This window comes from Echinops telfairi, unplaced genomic scaffold, assembly GCF_000313985.2.
Source record: "Echinops telfairi isolate 266 unplaced genomic scaffold, ASM31398v2 ScPeMD7_4;HRSCAF=17, whole genome shotgun sequence".
Taxonomy (NCBI): domain Eukaryota; kingdom Metazoa; phylum Chordata; class Mammalia; order Afrosoricida; family Tenrecidae; genus Echinops; species Echinops telfairi.
The window spans coordinates 4,349,681-4,356,730 of NW_022103900.1; the positions used below are offsets into that span (position 1 = coordinate 4,349,681).

Below are 7,050 nucleotides of genomic sequence, written 5' to 3' on the forward strand. Positions count from 1 at the left end.
GTTACCAAAGTCACAAATCAGTCACGAGCGCTGCAGTCACGAAGGAACGATACATGCCCACGGCTATGACAAATGATTAACTAAATGATCAGATCGCCGCTTTCTCCAAAAAGCACTGAGAAATTTATCTTCGCTTCAGCTGCCTTAAACCTCTCTGAGTGAAACACGTTAAAAACAACCGCAAATCACTGATGACGCATGCCCTTCAGTGTGGCCTCCAGCTGAGAAACTGTGTGCAGAAATGCAGTGGCTTTATAATCCCACAGGTCCGCTCTATTATAAGCTGCAGGAGGCAAATCAAGTGGCTGTGAACTATGCAGTGTGTGTGTGTGTGTGTGTGTGTGTGTTCAATACTCAAGAAGGGTATTTCTGCTTTAAGACACCAGCTGTGAACTATGCTGTGTGTGTGTGTGTGTGTGTGTGTGTGTGTGTGTGTGTGTGAAATCAATACTCAAGAAGGGTATTTCTGCGGTTGCTTTAAGACACCAGCCATAAAGACACAGGATCCGAGAGGTGTCTGCCAGGGTCCCCAGGCCACAGTGGCTGTCACCCCATGACGAGAGCTGCGCTTTGTGGCAAAGCAATCTAACAAGCTCAGAAGAAAGCTGGAAGGAAAATCACTGCCACCCCCATCAATGACCTATTTTCCGAGTCCGGCTTATCTGACATCAGATGTTCATTTCTCCCAAACCCAGCAGAACAAGCACCTCAAGCCCAGAAAAGGGTGTCTTTGAGGAGTGCCTGGGCCCGACGGCAGGGCACATTGTCGCTGCAGGACCTTCTTCAGGTCAGGTGCCAGCCGGTGGTAGCCTAGGACTGTTGCGGGGTGAGGGGCACGCTGGGCCTGTGCTTCACTCTTGGGCAGAGTAAGGATACGGTGAAGCTGCTTGGTAGGGAAAGGGGCGCTGGCTGCGCAGAGGTGAAGCATCCAGCTGGTAACCGGACGGCCAGCAGCTTGCACCCACCGGCCCTCCCGCAGGAGGAGGAAGCGGCCATCCATCTTCTTCGGTAAAGATTCACGGCCTCGGAACCACTTTGGGGCTGCTCGGCTCTCCCCGCTGGCTCCCCATGAGGCTGGTGTGATGGTCACCGGCTTGTTCTGGTTTTAATGGCTACATACCTCCTACAAGCAGGAGAGCAGATCCATGACCACTGTCCCAGGCATGCAATGTTCCCAACCGCGTCCTCCCGAGCTGCCTCAGCTGGACAGCCCCGGGCCACCACTGCCACAACCATCCAAGTCAGGGCCCGCTCTATGGATGTGTGTCTCCCCGTGGCTGAAGGCAAACAGAAACCTGGTCCAACGAATTCTTCCGATAAGGGCAATTTCATTCGTTTGCACAACTCTATTCTCGAATAATTGTTTAACGCTGTGAGGGACAAGTATGGGCTCTTACGGCTCAGGAGTTTGTCGATCCCTGATCGAGGTCAAAACACCTTTTGATCCAGACAGAGACTTGGCACACAGTCAAAACTCATCCTGATTTGCTCTGGGGCAAGGGCTCAGCCCAGGCCTGCAGGGAAGTTCAGTTTTCCAGGGGAGACTCCTGAAGTCCTGAGCTGAACTCCTAAGCAAAGAGAAGTGGCAGTTGAAGAGCATCCCCACAGGACAGAGCAGGGGGCATGGAGGCAGGGCCGCCCTACCTGCAAGGAGCTACTCCTGTGGCCCAGCCCAGGGGACACCGAGGCTCCCTCAGGAAGAGCGGTAAACACTGCAAACCAGCAGGCAGCCAAGATCACACAACTTCTAAGAAGCTGTGTCCTTCAGTGCGGAGGGAGAGTAGATGTGCCCCAGGACGGAGAGCAGAAGGCTTGCTGAGGCGGGGAGATTCGGGTATGGGTTTGAAGGGAGATGGGAAAAGGGGAGGGCAGATGAGGCAGGCGGGGCATCCAGAGCCAAGAAACAAGCAGAGAAGAGTGTGCTTTAGAGGATGAAGATCTTGCCACTGCCCGTCATGACAGCCTCTTCCACGTCTGCGTACTATCGTAAGACCCTGCAGGGACCCTGTTCTCTAAACTCCTGTATCCTCGGTAGTGTTGCTCTTAAGAAAGGCTCACAGTATGCTGTTGTTAGGTGCCATCCAGTCAGTTCGACCCTTAGGGACCGAATGCAGAACAGACTGGCCCTACAGCATCCTCACAACCGTGCCTGTGCCTGAACCCACTGTTGCAGCCACTGGGTCAATCCATCTGGTTGAGGGCCTTCCTCTTTATGGCTGCCCCTCCACTTCACCTAATATGATGTCCTTCTCCCGGGTCCCAAGTATGTGAGACGGAGTCTCACCATCCTTGCCTGCAAGGTACCCTCTGGCCATACTTCCTCCAACAGCTCAGTCTGTCCTCAGAGCACGCCATAGCATCTTCAGCCTTCTTCTCCGGCACTGCTTTGAGGACAAAGGTGTGCCTGATCCAAGCCGGGGTGTTTTCAATGGCCTCGTGTGCAGGTAAAAGTTGGAGATTGAACAAGGAAGACTGACAGAGAATGAAGCATTTGAATTGTGGTGCTCGAAGTATAACTCAGAGCATCTTCCAGCCAGACAGAACTTGCTGGTCATTCCATCTATTTAATTAATAGATGAATGAATGAGCCAGACATCAAAAGACCGGCCTGGCTGCAACAGCAGGATCATGGCTTTCGAAATGATCAAGAGACAAGCGTGAATGCAGGAATCAATTGATGGCAGAGCTTCCGGCAACTTGAGGGGTTAAACTTGGATCCCAGAGGTGATAGGGAGCCATGTCAGATTCGGAAGCAGTGGGGTGTCATGTGACAACGACTGCCGTGGTGGTGTTTTGCAGAGGAGAACAGAGCAGGAAGACTGATGAAGCTGGACTACAGCAAAGAGGTTAAAGCTATCTGATCCTGAAGGTCACTTGATAGTCCACTCAGGGACAAGGAGAAAAAGTACTAGATGCTCCCAGAAAAAGAGGGCTGATTTTAAAAATCTGGACCAAGGCATTTACTCTGGAATCCTTCCCAGTTCTTTGTCCTGCCACCCCTCCAACTCCCCCCGCCCCCCCGCCAGCCACCCAAGGAGGGGGACCGTGCCTCTCAGCCCTAAACGAACCATCCGAAGGAAAGAACACGCTCCTGCCAACAGCTGGGCCAGAGCTGCTCCAGATAAAGATTTCTGTCTGAGACACAAGTCAGAACACACGAGCTCCCTGGGTGAGTGTGGCAGGCAGCAGCATGGCAGCCATTTGCATAATCCTCCTCTGTGACAGACTTCAAAAACAATAGGAAAAGCAGATAGAATCTATTAATTTTAAATTTTCTTGAGCAGCTCTCTTTAATAGAGCTAAGCACATAAAGCCCCAGAGGGATTTTTAATGCATGAATTATGCAGCATCTCATTTGTTCTCACCAATCAGACAATTTGGGGCATGGACATTTGATTTCCACCGCTGTAGAATCGCCAGATTGTTTTGTGACGTCCACTTGGGAATGGACTGGTAAAGTTAGGGACTTCATCGAAGGGTGGTGGAAGGGAAAGAGAGGTAATCAGCTTCAAAAATAAGACAGAGATACACCACACACACACACACACACACACACACACACACGCACACGCACACACCCAACCTTAAGTCAAGAATGATTCGATGATGCCTAGAAGCAAAAGTAATTTCACCAATGACTTCTGCAGGCGCTAACAATAGTACACAGCCAACCACATCAGGGCAGGGACTATGCCTATCAGTCCCCCATTACAGACCCTATGCCACCACAACTCACCGTTACCAAGTCTATTTTGATTCATAGTGACCCTGTAAGACAGAGTAGAACTTCCCTTGTGGGTTTCCAAGGCTGTAAATCTTTACAGAACCAGAAAGCCTCACATTTATTCCAAGGAGCTGCTGGTGGCTTTGAACCATCAACTTTGTGTTTAGTGACCCAAAGCATAACCCACTATGCCATCAGAGCTCCAACCTCACAGAAGGTCTGTCTTACATTGAAAGAATTGGCCAACTGGATGAATGCATGTGAGTTCTCTACATTACAAAGAGAAGCCTAAGTACTGCAAGCATGAATGTAAAAGCAGTCCCTCAAAGGTGCTCTCTGAGGTGGCCGGCTGCCGGAGCTCCCTGCTTTGGCCTCACATGTTGCTCTTTGGAGACTCCATCACCCAGAAAGTGTGATGTTCTGAACCTGGGGTTTTCAGGCTACAATACCAGATGGGCCAAAATCATTATCCCAAGAATCGTTGGGAAGGGTAGCGGTCTGGACCACCCTGTAGCGGTTAGGGTTTTCTTTGGCGCCAGTGACAGTGCTTTAAAAGATGAGAATCCTAAGCAACGCATCCCACTGGAGGAGCGTAGTGCAGTACCTGAAGTCTGTGGACATCCCGGAGAACAGAGTGATCCTCATCACGCCACCGCCTCTTTGTGAGACAGCGTGGGAAAAGGAGTGCTGCCTACAAGGTTACAAATTAAATCACCTACACTTGGTTACTGGTGAATATGCGCCTGTTTACAAGTAGCTCAAGCCTGCAGACTGATGTCCTTGACCTGTGGACCCTGAGGCAGAAGGACAATCAGGATTTCTCATCCTACTTAACAGGTGGACTACATTTGTCACCAAAGGGGAATGAATTTCTCCTCTCACACCTGTGGCCTCTGTTGGAGAAGAAGCTCTCTCCCCTGCCCTTGTTGCTTCCCTACTGGCGAGATGTAACAGAAGCAAATCCTGAACTGAGTCTGCTGGGAGGCGATGACCACTAGTCGGTCCCCAAACTGGCAAGTTAGGATGTCAGCCCCCAGGACCAAGAGCTGCCGGTGCACAGTCTCAGAGGACCAAGCGAAAAACACGTTTCCCTCATGACTCTATTTGCCAACAATATTAATAAAAGCGCTAGGACGTTTTTTACATGGAAACTTTTTAAAAAACATAAAAGTATGTCTTTTTATAAGGAGTTGAAAAGAGCAAAATGTCTTTATTATGTTCATTCATAAGCATTTGTGACTATATGCACCAACACACACGTGAACACCCCCTTGAGTTGGATCGCCTTCAAAGGGTAAATACATCAAAAAGAAAAGCCTTTCATTTTTAACAACAGTAACATTTCAGAACCAGTAAAGCATTTTATAACACTGTTCAATGAATTACAGCAGCTTAACCTTTGTGGCTCCATTCTTGGCATACCAGACAATGGGCTTGGTGGCTGAAGAATTGCAGAAAGGAGTGGGGGTGGGGGGAGAGAGAGGGGAACTAACTTTTGAGGGGTTTTTTTGCAAAGAACATCTCGGTACATTTTACTCTAAAGAGATGCTGCTTTTTTTTTTAAGCAGGGCCAAATAATCCATTTTCTGCTCTATTTTTAATATCCATACTTTCATTTCATGGATTTTATCCCTCAATTCCAAATGACATTCAAAGTCAAATAAGAATGTAACCAAAGTCACCAGCTTAGAAAAAAAAAATCATCATGGAAGAAGCAAATGTGACCCTTCAGTACTGAGTCTGCTCGGAATAAAACAGCCGCGGGAAAACCAGGGTAAACTATGGGCCTGCCGAGAGAATTTAAACTGGAGCCAGGGAGGGTCTGGAATTCACCTGATTTGCTGCACAGAGGAAATAAGCACATGCCAGGCGTGCCTGCATCTAAAAGCACTCACCTGCAGCGGAAGGGCCTAGTGGGCAGGTAAGAAAGCGGGAAGAGGAGCTGTGGCTTGGCTGGGACTCATGGTCCCCGGGTGGTGTTCGGACACTTGGATTTGTCTCCCTCCTGGCAGGACTGTCTTCCTTCATGCTGAACACGGTGGAGCTGCTCCGCTGCTGCCGTCCAATTCCCCCCAGTCACACTGGACAGCACCACGTTGGAATCCTTTGGGGATCCTGTTTTCTAATCCCTCGGACACAACTTCCAGTCAAAGCCCAGTTTGACATATCCAGGCAACACTCGGGGGCATGGACGGTCAGGCAGGTCCTGGTGGCGCTGGCAGCATGAGTGGTAGGGGACCAGACGCACAGGGTGCTGTGGGAGCCCGGGACTAATGGAGCTAAGCCACTCTGGGAAGGTAGTTCTTCAGGCGGACTACTTATTGGCATCACCTGGGGAGCTTTAGAAAATGCTGGTTCTAAGATTCCCCCCATGCCCCACCCCCACCCTACAGCTTCTGAGCATGGCCGTGGCACCAGGACTTTTCAATGCAAGAGAATCAGTGCCTGCCATGCACCAGACTCCTCTGCTGCTCTAGATCACACAGAGGGCAGGGGCTCTGACGCCACAGCCTCACCTGATTTCTGGGGAAGGGCCCCAGAATTTTATTTCTAAAAGGTTCCCAGATGAGACGGCTACTTCTAGCCAAGGACCCCTGTGAGAAACACTGCCCCAGGGCGAGACGGGTGGAAGGGATGGGGGAGAGGGTGTTCCTGGCAGAGGGGACCTTGTGGAGGAGGAGGAGGAGCACCAGGCAGGCACACATTCTTAGAATGGGAAGATAGGCATGTGCGCCGAGTGTGGGGTGTACGGGAAGGGATGTTCAAGTCCAGACTGCAGTCAGCAGGCTCAAGACTTAACCCTGCAGCTCACGGTTTTACACTGAGCAGCAGATGGCTCCATGAGACAAAGGAGAATGTTCTTGTTCCCAGGGCTTGGCCACAGCAGTCTTGTAAAAGCAGCGAACCCATGAACTCTCGGCTTATTAAAAGCCCACGCAGGTTTGTCTTTAAGAAGTCATACTACTCGACATGGGAGCCCTGGTGGCACAGTGGATGGCACGTTGGGTTGCTAACCAAAAGGCCATCCGTTCGAGCCTACTAGCCAACTCCACAGGAGGAAGATGGAGCTTTCTACTCCTCCAATGATGTACAGCCTCCGAAACCCAAAGGAGCAGCTGTACTCTGTCTTGTAGGGTCACTACGAGTCAGAATAGAGACGGCAGTGAATTTGGTTTGGTATAGCAATGCCCTATCCCAAACACACTGCCGGGGAACTGGCTCAGACTCATAGCAACCCTGTAGAGCAGGGTAGAACTGTCCTCTTCGGGTTTCAAGACTTTGAATGTATATGGGAACAGACAGCCTCATCCTTCTGCAGAGTAGCT

At 50.4% G+C, this 7,050-nt stretch overlaps 1 protein-coding gene and 1 pseudogene across 2 annotated transcripts in view; one reads left to right on the forward strand and one right to left on the reverse strand.

The window, feature by feature from the left end:
- Positions 1 to 5,729, reverse strand: part of LOC101639637 (myosin-IIIb) — a 315,696-nt gene extending 309,967 nt beyond the window's left edge. For both annotated transcript variants that reach the window (XM_045299040.1, XM_045299044.1), the window contains exon 1: positions 5,620 to 5,729. The gene's annotated coding sequence lies outside the window, so the exon portion shown is untranslated. The remainder of the gene's footprint in view (positions 1 to 5,619) is intronic.
- LOC101639955 lies at positions 3,979 to 4,722 on the forward strand (annotated as a pseudogene).
- Positions 5,730 to 7,050: the final 1,321 nt, after the last annotated feature.